Source organism: Lemur catta, chromosome 4 (assembly GCF_020740605.2).
Source record: "Lemur catta isolate mLemCat1 chromosome 4, mLemCat1.pri, whole genome shotgun sequence".
Classification (NCBI taxonomy): domain Eukaryota; kingdom Metazoa; phylum Chordata; class Mammalia; order Primates; family Lemuridae; genus Lemur; species Lemur catta.
The window spans coordinates 115,570,657-115,582,974 of record NC_059131.1 but is presented as its reverse complement, the minus strand read 5'-3'; positions in this window follow the sequence as shown (position 1 = coordinate 115,582,974).

The window sequence follows — 12,318 nt, the reverse complement described above, 5'->3', positions numbered from 1 at the left end:
ATAGTGTTAGGGTTAGGGTTAGGGTTAGCATCAGCCATAGGATAGTGTTAGGGTTAGGGTTAGCATCAACCCTAGGATAGTGTTAGAGTTAGGGTTAGGGTTAGCATCAGCCCTAGGATAGTGTTAGTGTTAGGGTTACCATCAGCCCTAGGATAGTGTTAGGGTTAGGGTTAGGGTTGGCATCAGCCCTAGGATAGTGTTAGGGTTATGGTTAGGTTTAGCATCAGCCCTAGGATAGTGTTAGGGTAAGGGTTAGGGTTAGCATCAGGCCTAGGATAGTGTTAGGGTTACGGTTAGAATCAGCCCTAGGATAGTGTTAGCTTTAGGGTTAGGGTTAGCATCAGCCCTAGGATAGTGTTAGGTTTAGGGTTATGGATATCATCAGGCCTAGTATATTGTTAGTGTTAGGGTTAGAATCAGCCCTAGGATAGTGTTAGGGTTAGGGTTAGGGTTAGCATCAGCCCTAGGATAGTGTTAGGTTTAGGGTTATGGATATCATCAGGCCTAGTATATTGTTAGTGTTAGGGTTAGAATCAGCCCTAGGATAGTGTTAGGGTTAGTGTTAGGGTTAGCATCAGCCCTAGGATAGTGTTAGGGTTAGGGTTAGGGTTAGCATCAGCCCTAGGATAGTGTTAGGGTTAGGGTTAGGGTTAGCATCAGCCGTAGGATATTATTAGGGTTAGGGTTAGCATCAGCCCTAGAATAGTGTTAGGGTTAGGGTTAGGGTTAGCACCAGGCCTAGGATAGTGTTAGTGTTAGGGTTAGCATCAGCTTTAGGATAGTGTTAGGGTTAGGGTTAGGGTTAGCATCAGCCGTAGGATAGTGTTAGGGTTAGGGTTAGCCTCAGCCCTAGGATAGTGTTAGAGTTAGTGTTAGTGTTAGCATCAGCCCTAGGATAGTGTTAGGGTTAGGGTTTGGGTTAGCATCAGCCCTAGGATAGTGTTACTGTTAGGGTTAGCATCAGCCCTAGGATAGTGTTAGCGTTAGGGTTAGGGTTAGCATCAGCCCTAGGATAGTATTAGGGTTAGGGTTAGGGTTAGGGTTAGGGTTAGGGTTAGCATCAGCTCTAGGATAGTGTTAGGGTTAGGGTTAGGGTTAGCATCAGCCCTACGATAGTGTTAGGTTTAGGGTTAGGGTTAGCATCAGGCCTAGGATAGTGTTAGGGTTAGGGTTAGCATCAGCCCTAGGATAGTGTTAGGGTTAGGGTTAGGGTTAGCATCAGCCCTAGGATAGTGTCAGGGTTAGGGTTAGCATCAACCCTAGGATAGTGTTTGGGTTAGGGTTAGGGTTAGCATCAGGCCTAGGATAGTGTTAGGGTTAGGGTTAAGGTTAGCATCAGTTCAAGGATAGTGTTAGGGTTAGCGTTAGGGTTAGCATCAGCCCTAGGATAGTGTTAGGGTTAGGGTTAGGGTTAGCATCAGCCCTAGGATAGTGTTAGGTTTAGGGTTAGCATCAGCCCTAGGATAGTGTTAGGGTTAGGGTTAGGGTTAGCATCAGGCCTAGGATAGTGTTAGGGTTAGGGTTAGCATCAGCCCTAGGATAGTGTTAGGGTTAGGGTTAGGGTTAGCATCAGCCATAGGATAGTGTTAGGGTTAGGGTTAGCATCAACCCTAGGATAGTGTTAGAGTTAGGGTTAGGGTTAGCATCAGCCCTAGGATAGTGTTAGTGTTAGGGTTACCATCAGCCCTAGGATAGTGTTAGGGTTAGGGTTAGGGTTGGCATCAGCCCTAGGATAGTGTTAGGGTTATGGTTAGGTTTAGCATCAGCCCTAGGATAGTGTTAGGGTAAGGGTTAGGGTTAGCATCAGGCCTAGGATAGTGTTAGGGTTACGGTTAGAATCAGCCCTAGGATAGTGTTAGCTTTAGGGTTAGGGTTAGCATCAGCCCTAGGATAGTGTTAGGTTTAGGGTTATGGATATCATCAGGCCTAGTATATTGTTAGTGTTAGGGTTAGAATCAGCCCTAGGATAGTGTTAGGGTTAGGGTTAAGGTTAGCATCAGCCCTAGGATAGTGTTAGGGTTAGGGTTAGCGTTAGCATCAGCCCTAGGATAGTGTTAGTGTTAGGGTTAGCATCAGCCCTAGGATAGTGTTAGCGTTAGGGTTAGGGTTAGCATCAGCCCTAGGATAGTATTAGGGTTAGGGTTAGGGTTAGGGTTAGGGTTAGGGTTAGCATCAGCTCTAGGATTGTGTTAGGGTTAGGGTTAGGGTTAGCATCAGCCCTACGATAGTGTTAGGGTTAGGGTTAGGGTTAGCATCAGGCCTAGGATAGTGTTAGGGTTAGGGTTAGCATCAGCCCTAGGATAGTGTTAGGGTTAGGGTTAGGGTTAGCATCAGCCCTAGGATAGTGTTAGGGTTAGGGTTAGGGTTAGCATCAGCCCTAGGATATTATTAGGGTTAGGGTTAGCATCAGCCCTAGAATAGTGTTAGGGTTAGGGTTAGGGTTTGCACCAGGCCTAGGATAGTGTTAGTGTTAGGGTTAGCATCAGCCTTAGGATAGTGTTAGGGTTAGGGTTAGGGTTAGCATCAGCCGTAGGATAGTGTTAGGGTTAGGGTTAGCCTCAGCCCTAGGAGAGTGTTAGAGTTAGGGTTAGTGTTAGCATCAGCCCTAGGATAGTGTTAGGGTTAGGGTTTGGGTTAGCATCAGCCCTAGGATAGTGTTAGTGTTAGGGTTAGCATCAGCCCTAGGATAGTGTTAGCGTTAGGGTTAGGGTTAGCATCAGCCCTAGGATAGTATTAGGGCTAGGGTTAGGTTTAGGGTTAGGGTTAGGGTTAGCATCAGCTCTAGGATAGTGTTAGGGTTAGGGTTAGGGTTAGCTTCAGCCCTAGGATAGTGTTAGGGTTAGGGTTAGGGTTAGCATCAGCCCTAGGATAGTGTCAGGGTTAGGGTTAGCATAAACCCTAGGATGGTGTTTGGGTTAGGGTTAGGGTTAGCCTCAGCCCTAGGAGAGTGTTAGGGTTAGGGATAGGGTTAGCATCAGGCCTAGGATAGTGTTAGGGTTAGTGTTAGGGTTAGCATCAGGCCTAGTATAGTGTTAGGGTTATGGTTAGAATCAGCCCTAGGATAGTGTTAGGGTTAGGGTTAGGGTTAGCATCAGCCCTAGGATAGTGTTAGGTTTAGGGTTAGGGATATCATCAGGCCTAGGATATTGTTAGGGTTAGGGTTAGCATCAGCCCTACGATAGTGTTAGAGTTAGGGTTAGGGTTAGCAACAGCCCTAGGATAGTGTTAGGGTTAGGGTTAGGGTTAGCATCAGCCCTAGGATAGTGTTAGGGTTAGGGTTAGGGTTAGCATCAGCCCTAGGATATTATTAGGGTTAGGGTGAGCATCAGCCCTAGGATAGTGTTAGAGTTAGGGTTAGGGTTAGCACCAGGCCTAGGATAGTGTTAGTGTTAGGGTTAGCATCAGCCTTAGGATAGTGTTAGGGTTAGGGTTAGGGTTAGCATCAGCCGTAGGATAGTGTTAGGGTTAGGGTTAGCCTCAGCCCTAGGATAGTGTGAGAGTTATGGTTAGGGTTAGCATCAGCCCTAGGATAGTGTTAGGGTTAGGGTTAGGGTTAGCATCAGCCCTAGGATAGTATTAGGGTTAGGGTTAGGGTTAGGTTTAGCGTTAGCATCAGCTCTAGGATAGTGTTAGGGTTAGGGTTAGGGTTAGCATCAGCCCTAGGATAGTGTTAGGGTTAGGGTTAGGGTTAGCATCAGCCCTAGGATAGTGTTAGGGTTAGGGTTAACATAAACCCTAGGATAGTGTTAGGGTTAGGGTTAGGGTTATCATCAGGCCTAGGATAGTGTTAGGGTTAGGGTTAGGGTTAGCATCAGTTCAAGGATAGTGTTAGGGTTAGCGTTAGGGTTAGCATCAGCCCTAGGATAGTGTTAGGGTTAGGGTTAGGGTTAGCATCAGCCCTAGGATAGTGTTATGGTTAGGGTTAGGGTTAGCATCAGCCCTAGGATAGTGTTAGGGTTAGGGTTAGCATCAACCCTACGATAGTGTTAGAGTTAGGGTTAGGGTTAGCATCAGCCCTAGGATAGTGTTAGTGTTAGGGTTAGCATCAGCCCTAGGATAGTGTTAGGGTTAGGGTTAGGGTTAGCATCCGCCCTAGGATAGTGTTAGGGTTAGGGATAGGTTTAGCATCAGCCCTAGGATAGTGTTAGGGTAAGGGTTAGGGTTAGCATCAGGCCTAGGATAGTGTTAGGGTTACGGTTAGAATCAGCCCTAGGATAGTGTTAGGTTTAGGGTTAGGGTTAGCATCAGCCCTAGGATAGTGTTAGGTTTAGGGTTATGGATATCATCAGGCCTAGTATATTGTTAGTATTAGGGTTAGCATCAGCCCTAGGATAGTGTTAGGGTTAGGGTTAGGGTTAGCATCAGCCCTAGGATAGTGTTAGGGTTAGGGTTAGGGTTAGCATCAGCCCTAGGATAGTGTTAGGTTTAGGGTTAGGGTTAGCATCAGCCCTAGGATATTATTAGGGTTAGGGGTAGCATCAGCCGTAGAATAGTGTTAGGGTTAGGGTTAGGGTTAGCACCAGGCCTAGGATAGTGTTAGTGTTAGGGTTAGCATCAGCCTTTGTATAGTGTTAGGGTTAGGGTTAGGGTTAGCATCAGGCCTAGGATAGTGTTAGGATTAGGGTTAGGGTTAGCATCAGCCCTAGGATATTATTAGGGTTAGGGTTAGCATCAGCCCTAGGATAGTGTTAGAGTTAGGGTTAGGGTTAGCACCAGGCCTAGGACAGTGTTAGTGTTATGGTTAGCATCAGCCTTAGGATAGTGTTAGGGTTAGGGTTAGCCTCAGCCCTAGGATAGTGTAAGAGTTATGGTTAGGGTTAGCATCAGCCCTAGGATAGTGTTAGGGTTAGGGTTAGGGTTAGCATCAACCCTAGGATAGTGTTAGTGTTAGGGTTAGCATCAGCCCTAGGATAGTGTTAGGGTTAGGGTTAGGGTTAGCATCTGCCCTAGGATAGTATTAGGGTTAGGGTTAGGGTTAGGGTTAGCGTTAGCATCAGCTCTAGGATAGTGTTAAGGTTAGGGTTAGGGTTAGCATCAGCCCTAGATAGTGTTAGGGTTAGGGTTAGGGTTAACATCAGCCCTAGGATAGTGTTAGGGTTAGTGTTAGCATCAGCACTAGGATAGTGTTAGGGTTAGGGTTAGGGTTAGCATCAGCCCTAGGATAGTGTTAGGGTTAGGGTTAGCATCAGCCCTAGGATAGTGTTAGGGTTAGGGTTAGGGTTAGTATCAGCCCTAGGATAGTTTTAGGGTTAGGGTTAGCATCAGCCCTAGGATAGTGTTAGGGTTAGGGTTAGGGTTAGCATTATCCCTAGGATATTGTTAGGGTTAGGGTTAGCATCAGCCCTAGGATAGTGTTAGGGTTAGGGTTAACATAAACCCTAGGATAGTGTTAGGGTTAGGGTTAGGGTTATCATCAGGCCTAGGATAGTGTTAGGGTTAGGGTTAGGGTTAGCATCAGTTCAAGGATAGTGTTAGGGTTAGCATCAGCCCTAGGATAGTGTTAGGGTTAGGGTTAGGGTTAGCATCAGCCCTAGGATAATGTTAGGGTTAGGGTTAGCATCAGCCCTAGGATAGTGTTAGGGTTAGGGTTAGGGTTATCATCAGGCCTAGGATAGTGTTAGGGTTAGGGTTAGCATCAGCCCTAGGATAGTGTTAGGGTTAGGGTTAGGGTTAGCATCAGCCGTAGGATAGTGTTAGGGTTAGGGTTAGCATCAACCCTAGGATAGTGTTAGATTTAGGGTTAGGGTTACCATCAGCCCTAGGATAGTGTTAGTGTTAGGGTTAGCATCAGCCCTAGGATAGTGTTAGGGTTAGGGTTAGGGTTAGCATCCGCCCTAGGATAGTGTTAGGGTTAGGGATAGGGTTAGCATCAGCCCTAGGATAGTGTTAGGGTTATATTTAGGTTTAGCATCAGCCCTAGGATAGTGTTAGGGTAAGGGTTAGGGTTAGCATCAGGCCAAGGATAGTGTTAGGGTTACGGTTAGAATCAGCCCTAGGATAGTGTTAGGTTTAGGGTTAGGGTTAGCATCAGCCCTAGGATAGTGTTAGGTTTAGGGTTATGGATATCATCAGGCCTAGTATATTGTTAGTGTTAGGGTTAGAATCAGCCCTAGGATAGTGTTAGGGTTAGTGTTAGGGTTAGCATCAGCCCTAGGAGTGTGTTAGGGTTAGGGTTAGGGTTAGGGTTAGCATCAGCCCTAGGATAGTGTTAGGGTTAGGGTTAGCATCAGCCCTAGGATATTATTAGGGTTAGGGTTAGCATCAGCCCTAAAATAGTGTTAGGGTTAGGGTTAGGGTTAGCACCAGGCCTAGGATAGTGTTAGTGTTAGGGTTAGCATCAGCCTTAGGATAGTGTTAGGGTTAGTGTTAGGGTTAGCATCAGCCGTAGGATAGTGTTACGGTTAGGGTTAGCCTCAGCCCTAGGATAGTGTTAGAGTTAGGGTTAGTGTTAGCATCAGCCCTAGGATAGTGTTAGGGTTAGGGTTTGGGTTAGCATCAGCCCTAGGATAGTGTTAGTGTTAGGGTTAGCATCAGCCCTAGGATAGTGTTAGCGTTAGGGTTAGGGTTAGCATCAGCCCTAGGATAGTATTAGGGTTAGGGTTAGGGTTAGGGTTAGGGTTAGGGTTAGCATCAGCTCTAGGATAGTGTTAGGGTTAGGGTTAGGGTTAGCATCAGCCCTAGGATAGTGTTAGGGTAAGGGTTAGGGTTAGCATCAGGCCAAGGATAGTGTTAGGGTTACGGTTAGAATCAGCCCTAGGATAGTGTTAGGTTTAGGGTTAGGGTTAGCATCAGCCCTAGGATAGTGTTAGGTTTAGGGTTATGGATATCATCAGGCCTAGTATATTGTTAGTGTTAGGGTTAGAATCAGCCCTAGGATAGTGTTAGGGTTAGTGTTAGGGTTAGCATCAGCCCTAGGATAGTGTTAGGGTTAGGGTTAGGGTTAGCATCAGCCCTAGGATAGTGTTAGGGTTAGGGTTAGGGTTAGCATCAGCCGTAGGATATTATTAGGGTTAGGGTTAGCATCAGCCCTAGAATAGTGTTAGGGTTAGGGTTAGGGTTAGCACCAGGCCTAGGATAGTGTTAGTGTTAGGGTTAGCATCAGCTTTAGGATAGTGTTAGGGTTAGGGTTAGGGTTAGCATCAGCCGTAGGATAGTGTTAGGGTTTGGGTTAGCATCAGCCCTAGGATAGTGTTACTGTTAGGGTTAGCATCAGCCCTAGGATAGTGTTAGCGTTAGGGTTAGGGTTAGCATCAGCCCTAGGATAGTATTAGGGTTAGGGTTAGGGTTAGGGTTAGGGTTAGGGTTAGCATCAGCTCTAGGATAGTGTTAGGGTTAGGGTTAGGGTTAGCATCAGCCCTACGATAGTGTTAGGTTTAGGGTTAGGGTTAGCATCAGGCCTAGGATAGTGTTAGGGTTAGGGTTAGCATCAGCCCTAGGATAGTGTTAGGGTTAGGGTTAGGGTTAGCATCAGCCCTAGGATAGTGTCAGGGTTAGGGTTAGCATCAACCCTAGGATAGTGTTTGGGTTAGGGTTAGGGTTAGCATCAGGCCTAGGATAGTGTTAGGGTTAGGGTTAAGGTTAGCATCAGTTCAAGGATAGTGTTAGGGTTAGCGTTAGGGTTAGCATCAGCCCTAGGATAGTGTTAGGGTTAGGGTTAGGGTTAGCATCAGCCCTAGGATAGTGTTAGGTTTAGGGTTAGCATCAGCCCTAGGATAGTGTTAGGGTTAGGGTTAGGGTTAGCATCAGGCCTAGGATAGTGTTAGGGTTAGGGTTAGCATCAGCCCTAGGATAGTGTTAGGGTTAGGGTTAGGGTTAGCATCAGCCATAGGATAGTGTTAGGGTTAGGGTTAGCATCAACCCTAGGATAGTGTTAGAGTTAGGGTTAGGGTTAGCATCAGCCCTAGGATAGTGTTAGTGTTAGGGTTACCATCAGCCCTAGGATAGTGTTAGGGTTAGGGTTAGGGTTGGCATCAGCCCTAGGATAGTGTTAGGGTTATGGATAGGTTTAGCATCAGCCCTAGGATAGTGTTAGGGTAAGGGTTAGGGTTAGCATCAGGCCTAGGATAGTGTTAGGGTTACGGTTAGAATCAGCCCTAGGATAGTGTTAGCTTTAGGGTTAGGGTTATCATCAGCCCTAGGATAGTGTTAGGTTTAGGGTTATGGATATCATCAGGCCTAGTATATTGTTAGTGTTAGGGTTAGAATCAGCCCTAGGATAGTGTTAGGGTTAGGGTTAGGGTTAGCATCAGCCCTAGGATAGTGTTAGGGTTAGGGTTAGCGTTAGCATCAGCCCTAGGATAGTGTTAGTGTTAGGGTTAGCATCAGCCCTAGGATAGTGTTAGCGTTAGGGTTAGGGTTAGCATCAGCCCTAGGATAGTATTAGGGTTAGGGTTAGGGTTAGGGTTAGGGTTAGGGTTAGCATCAGCTCTAGGATTGTGTTAGGGTTAGGGTTAGGGTTAGCATCAGCCCTACGATAGTGTTAGGGTTAGGGTTAGGGTTAGCATCAGGCCTAGGATAGTGTTAGGGTTAGGGTTAGCATCAGCCCTAGGATAGTGTTAGGGTTAGGGTTAGGGTTAGCACCAGGCCTAGGATATTGTTAGTGTTAGGGTTAGCATCAGCCTTAGGATAGTGTTATGGTTATGGTTAGGGTTAGCATCAGCCGTAGGATAGTGTTAGGTTTAGGGTTAGCCTCAGCCCTAGGATATTGTAAGAGTTATGGTTAAGGTTAGCATCAGCCCTAGGATAGTGTTAGGGTTACGGTTAGGGTTAGCATCAGCCCTAGGATAGTCTTAGTGTTAGGGTTAGCATCAGCCCTAGGATAGTGTTAGGGTTAGGGTTAGGGTTAGCATCAGCCCTAGGATAGTATTAGGGTTAGGGTTAGGGTTAGGGTTAGCGTTAGCATCAGCTCTGGGATAGTGTTAGGGTTAGGGTTAGGGTTAGCATCAGCCCTAGGATAGTGTTAGGGTTAGGGTTAGGGTTAGCATCAGCCCTAGGATAGTGTTAGGGTTAGGGTTAGCATCAGCCCTAGGATAGTGGTAGGGTAAGGGTTAGCGTTAGCATCAGACCTAGGATAGTGTTAGGGTTAGGGTTAGCATCAGCCCTAGGATAGTGTTAGGGTTAGGGTTAGGGTTAGCATCAGCCCTAGGATAGTGTTAGGGTTAGGGTTAGCATCAGCCCTAATATAGTGTTAGGGTTAGAGTTAGGGTTAGCATCAGCCCTAGGATAGTGTTAGGGTTAGGGTTAGCATCAGCCATAGGATAGGGTTAGGGTTAGGGTTAGGGTTAGCATCAGCCCTAGGATAGTGTTAGGGTTAGGGTTAGCATCAACCCTAGGATAGTGTTATGGTTAGGGTTAGGGTTAGCATCAGCCCTAGGATAGTGTTAGGGTTAGGGTTAGCCTCAGCCCTAGGAGAGTGTTAGGGTTAGGGATAGGGTTAGCATCAGCCCTAGGATAGTATTAGGGTTAGGGTTAGGGTTAGGGTTAGCGTTAGCATCAGCTCTAGGATAGTGTTAGGGTTAGGGTTAGGGTTGGCATCAGCCCTAGGATAGTGTTAGGGTTAGGGTTAGGGTTAGCATCAGCCCTAGGATAGTGTTAGGGTTAGGGTTAGCATCAGCCCTAGGATAGTGTTAGGGTTAGGGTTAGGGTTAGCATCAGCCCTAGGATAGTGTTAGTGTTAGGGTTAGCATCAGCCCTAGGATAGTGTTAGGGTTAGGGTTAGGGTTAGCATCAGCCCTAGGATAGTGTTAGGGTTAGGGTTAGCATCAGCCCTAGGATAGTGTTAGGGTTAGGGTTAGGGTTAGCATCAGCCCTAGGATAGTGTTAGGGTTAGGGTTAGCATCAGCCCTAGGATAGTGTTAGGGTTAGGGTTAACATAAACCCTAGGATAGTGTTAGGGTTAGGGTTAGGGTTATCATCAGGCCTAGGATAGTGTTAGGGTTAGGGTTAGGGTTAGCATCAGTTCAAGGATAGTGTTAGGGTTAGCGTTAGGGTTAGCATCAGCCCTAGGATAGTCTTAGGGTTAGGGTTAGGGTTAGCATCAGCCCTAGGATAGTGTTAGGGTTAGGGTTAGCATCAGCCCTAGGATAGTGTTAGGGTTAGGGTTAGGGTTATCATCAGGCCTAGGATAGTGTTAGGGTTAGGGTTAGCATCAGCCCTAGGATAGTGTTAGGGTTAGGGTTAGGGTTAGCATCAGCCGTAGGATAGTGTTAGGGTTAGGGTTAGCATCAACCCTACGATAGTGTTAGAGTTAGGGTTAGGGTTAGCATCAGCCCTAGGATAGTGTTAGTGTTAGGGTTAGCATCAGCCCTAGGATAGTGTTAGGGTTAGGGTTATGGTTAGCATCCGCCCTAGGATAGTGTTAGGGTTAGGGATAGGTTTAGCATCAGCCCTAGGATAGTGTTAGGGTAAGGGTTAGGGTTAGCATCAGGCCTAGGATAGTGTTAGGGTTACGGTTAGAATCAGCCCTAGGATAGTGTTAGGTTTAGGGTTAGGGTTAGCATCAGCCCTAGGAGAGTGTTAGGTTTAGGGTTATGGATATCATCAGGCCTAGTATATTGTTAGTGTTAGGGTTAGCATCAGCCCTAGGATAGTGTTAGGTTTAGGGTTAGGGTTAGCATCAGCCCTAGGATAGTGTTAGGGTTAGGGTTAGGGTTAGCATCAGCCCTAGGATAGTGTTAGGGTTAGGGTTAGGGTTAGCATCAGCCCTAGGATATTATTAGGGTTAGGGTTAGCATCAGCCGTAGAATGGTGTTAGCGTTAGGGTTAGTTTTAGCACCAGGCCTAGGATAGTGTTAGTGTTAGGGTTAGCATCAGCCTTAGGATAGTGTTAGGGTTAGGGTTAGGGTTAGCATCAGGCCTAGGATAGTGTTAGGGTTAGGGTTTGGGTTAGCATCAGCCCTAGGATAGTGTTAGTGTTAGGGTTAGCATCAGCCCTAGGATAGTGTTAGCATTAGGGTTAGGGTTAGCATCAGCCCTAGGATAGTATTAGGGTTAGGGTTAGGGTTAGGGTTAGGGTTAGGGTTAGCATCAGCTCTAGGATAGTGTTAGGGTTAGGGTTAGGGTTAGCATCAGCCCTAGGATATTATTAGGGTTAGGGTTAGCATCAGCCGTAGAATAGTGTTAGGGTTAGGGTTAGGGTTAGCACCAGGCCTAGGATAGTGTTAGTGTTAGGGTTAGCATCAGCCTTAGGATAGTGTTAGGGTTAGGGTTAGGGTTAGCATCAGGCCTAGGATAGTGTTAGGGTTAGGGTTAGCATCAGCCCTAGGATAGTGTTAGGGTTAGGGTTAGGGTTAGCATCAGCCCTAGGATAGTGTCAGGGTTAGGGTTAGGGTTAGCATCAGCCCTAGGATATTATTAGGGTTAGGGTTGGCATCAGCCCTAGGATAGTGTTAGAGTTAGGGTTAGGGTTAGCACCAGGCCTAGGATAGTGTTAGTGTTAGGGTTAGCATCAGCCTTAGGATAGTGTTAGGGTTAGGGTTAGGGTTAGCATCAGCCGTAGGATAGTGTTAGAGTTAGGGTTAGTGTTAGCATCAGCCCTAGGATAGTGTTAGGGTTAGGGTTTGGGTTAGCATCAGCCCTAGGATAGTGTTAGTGTTAGGGTTAGCATCAGCCCTAGGATAGTGTTAGCGTTAGGGTTAGGGTTAGCATCAGCCCTAGGATAGTATTAGGGTTAGGGTTAGGGTTAGGGTTAGGGTTAGGGTTAGCATCAGCTCTAGGATAGTGTTAGGGTTAGGGTTAGGGTTAGCATCAGCCCTACGATAGTGTTAGGGTTAGGGTTAGGGTTAGCATCAGGCCTAGGATAGTGTTAGGGTTAGGGTTAGCATCAGCCCTAGGATAGTGTTAGGGTTAGGGTTAGGGTTAGCATCAGCCCTAGGATAGTGTCAGGGTTAGGGTTAGCATCAACCCTAGGATAGTGTTTGGGTTAGGGTTAGGGTTAGCATCAGGCCTAGGATAGTGTTAGGGTTAGGGTTAAGGTTAGCATCAGTTCAAGGATAGTGTTAGGGTTAGCGTTAGGGTTAGCATCAGCCCTAGGATAGTGTTAGGGTTAGGGTTAGGGTTAGCATCAGCCCTAGGATAGTGTTAGGGTTAGGGTTAGCATCAGCCCTAGGATAGTGTTAGGGTTAGGGTTAGGGTTAGCATCAGCCCTAGGATAGTGTTAGGGTTAGGGTTAGGGTTAGCATCAGCCCTAGGATAGTGTTAGGGTTAGGGATAGGGTTAGCATCAGCCCTAGGATAGTGTTAGGGTTATGGTTAGGTTTAGCATCAGCCCTAGGATAGTGTTAGTGTTAGGGTTAGCATCAGCCCTAGGATAGTGTTAGGG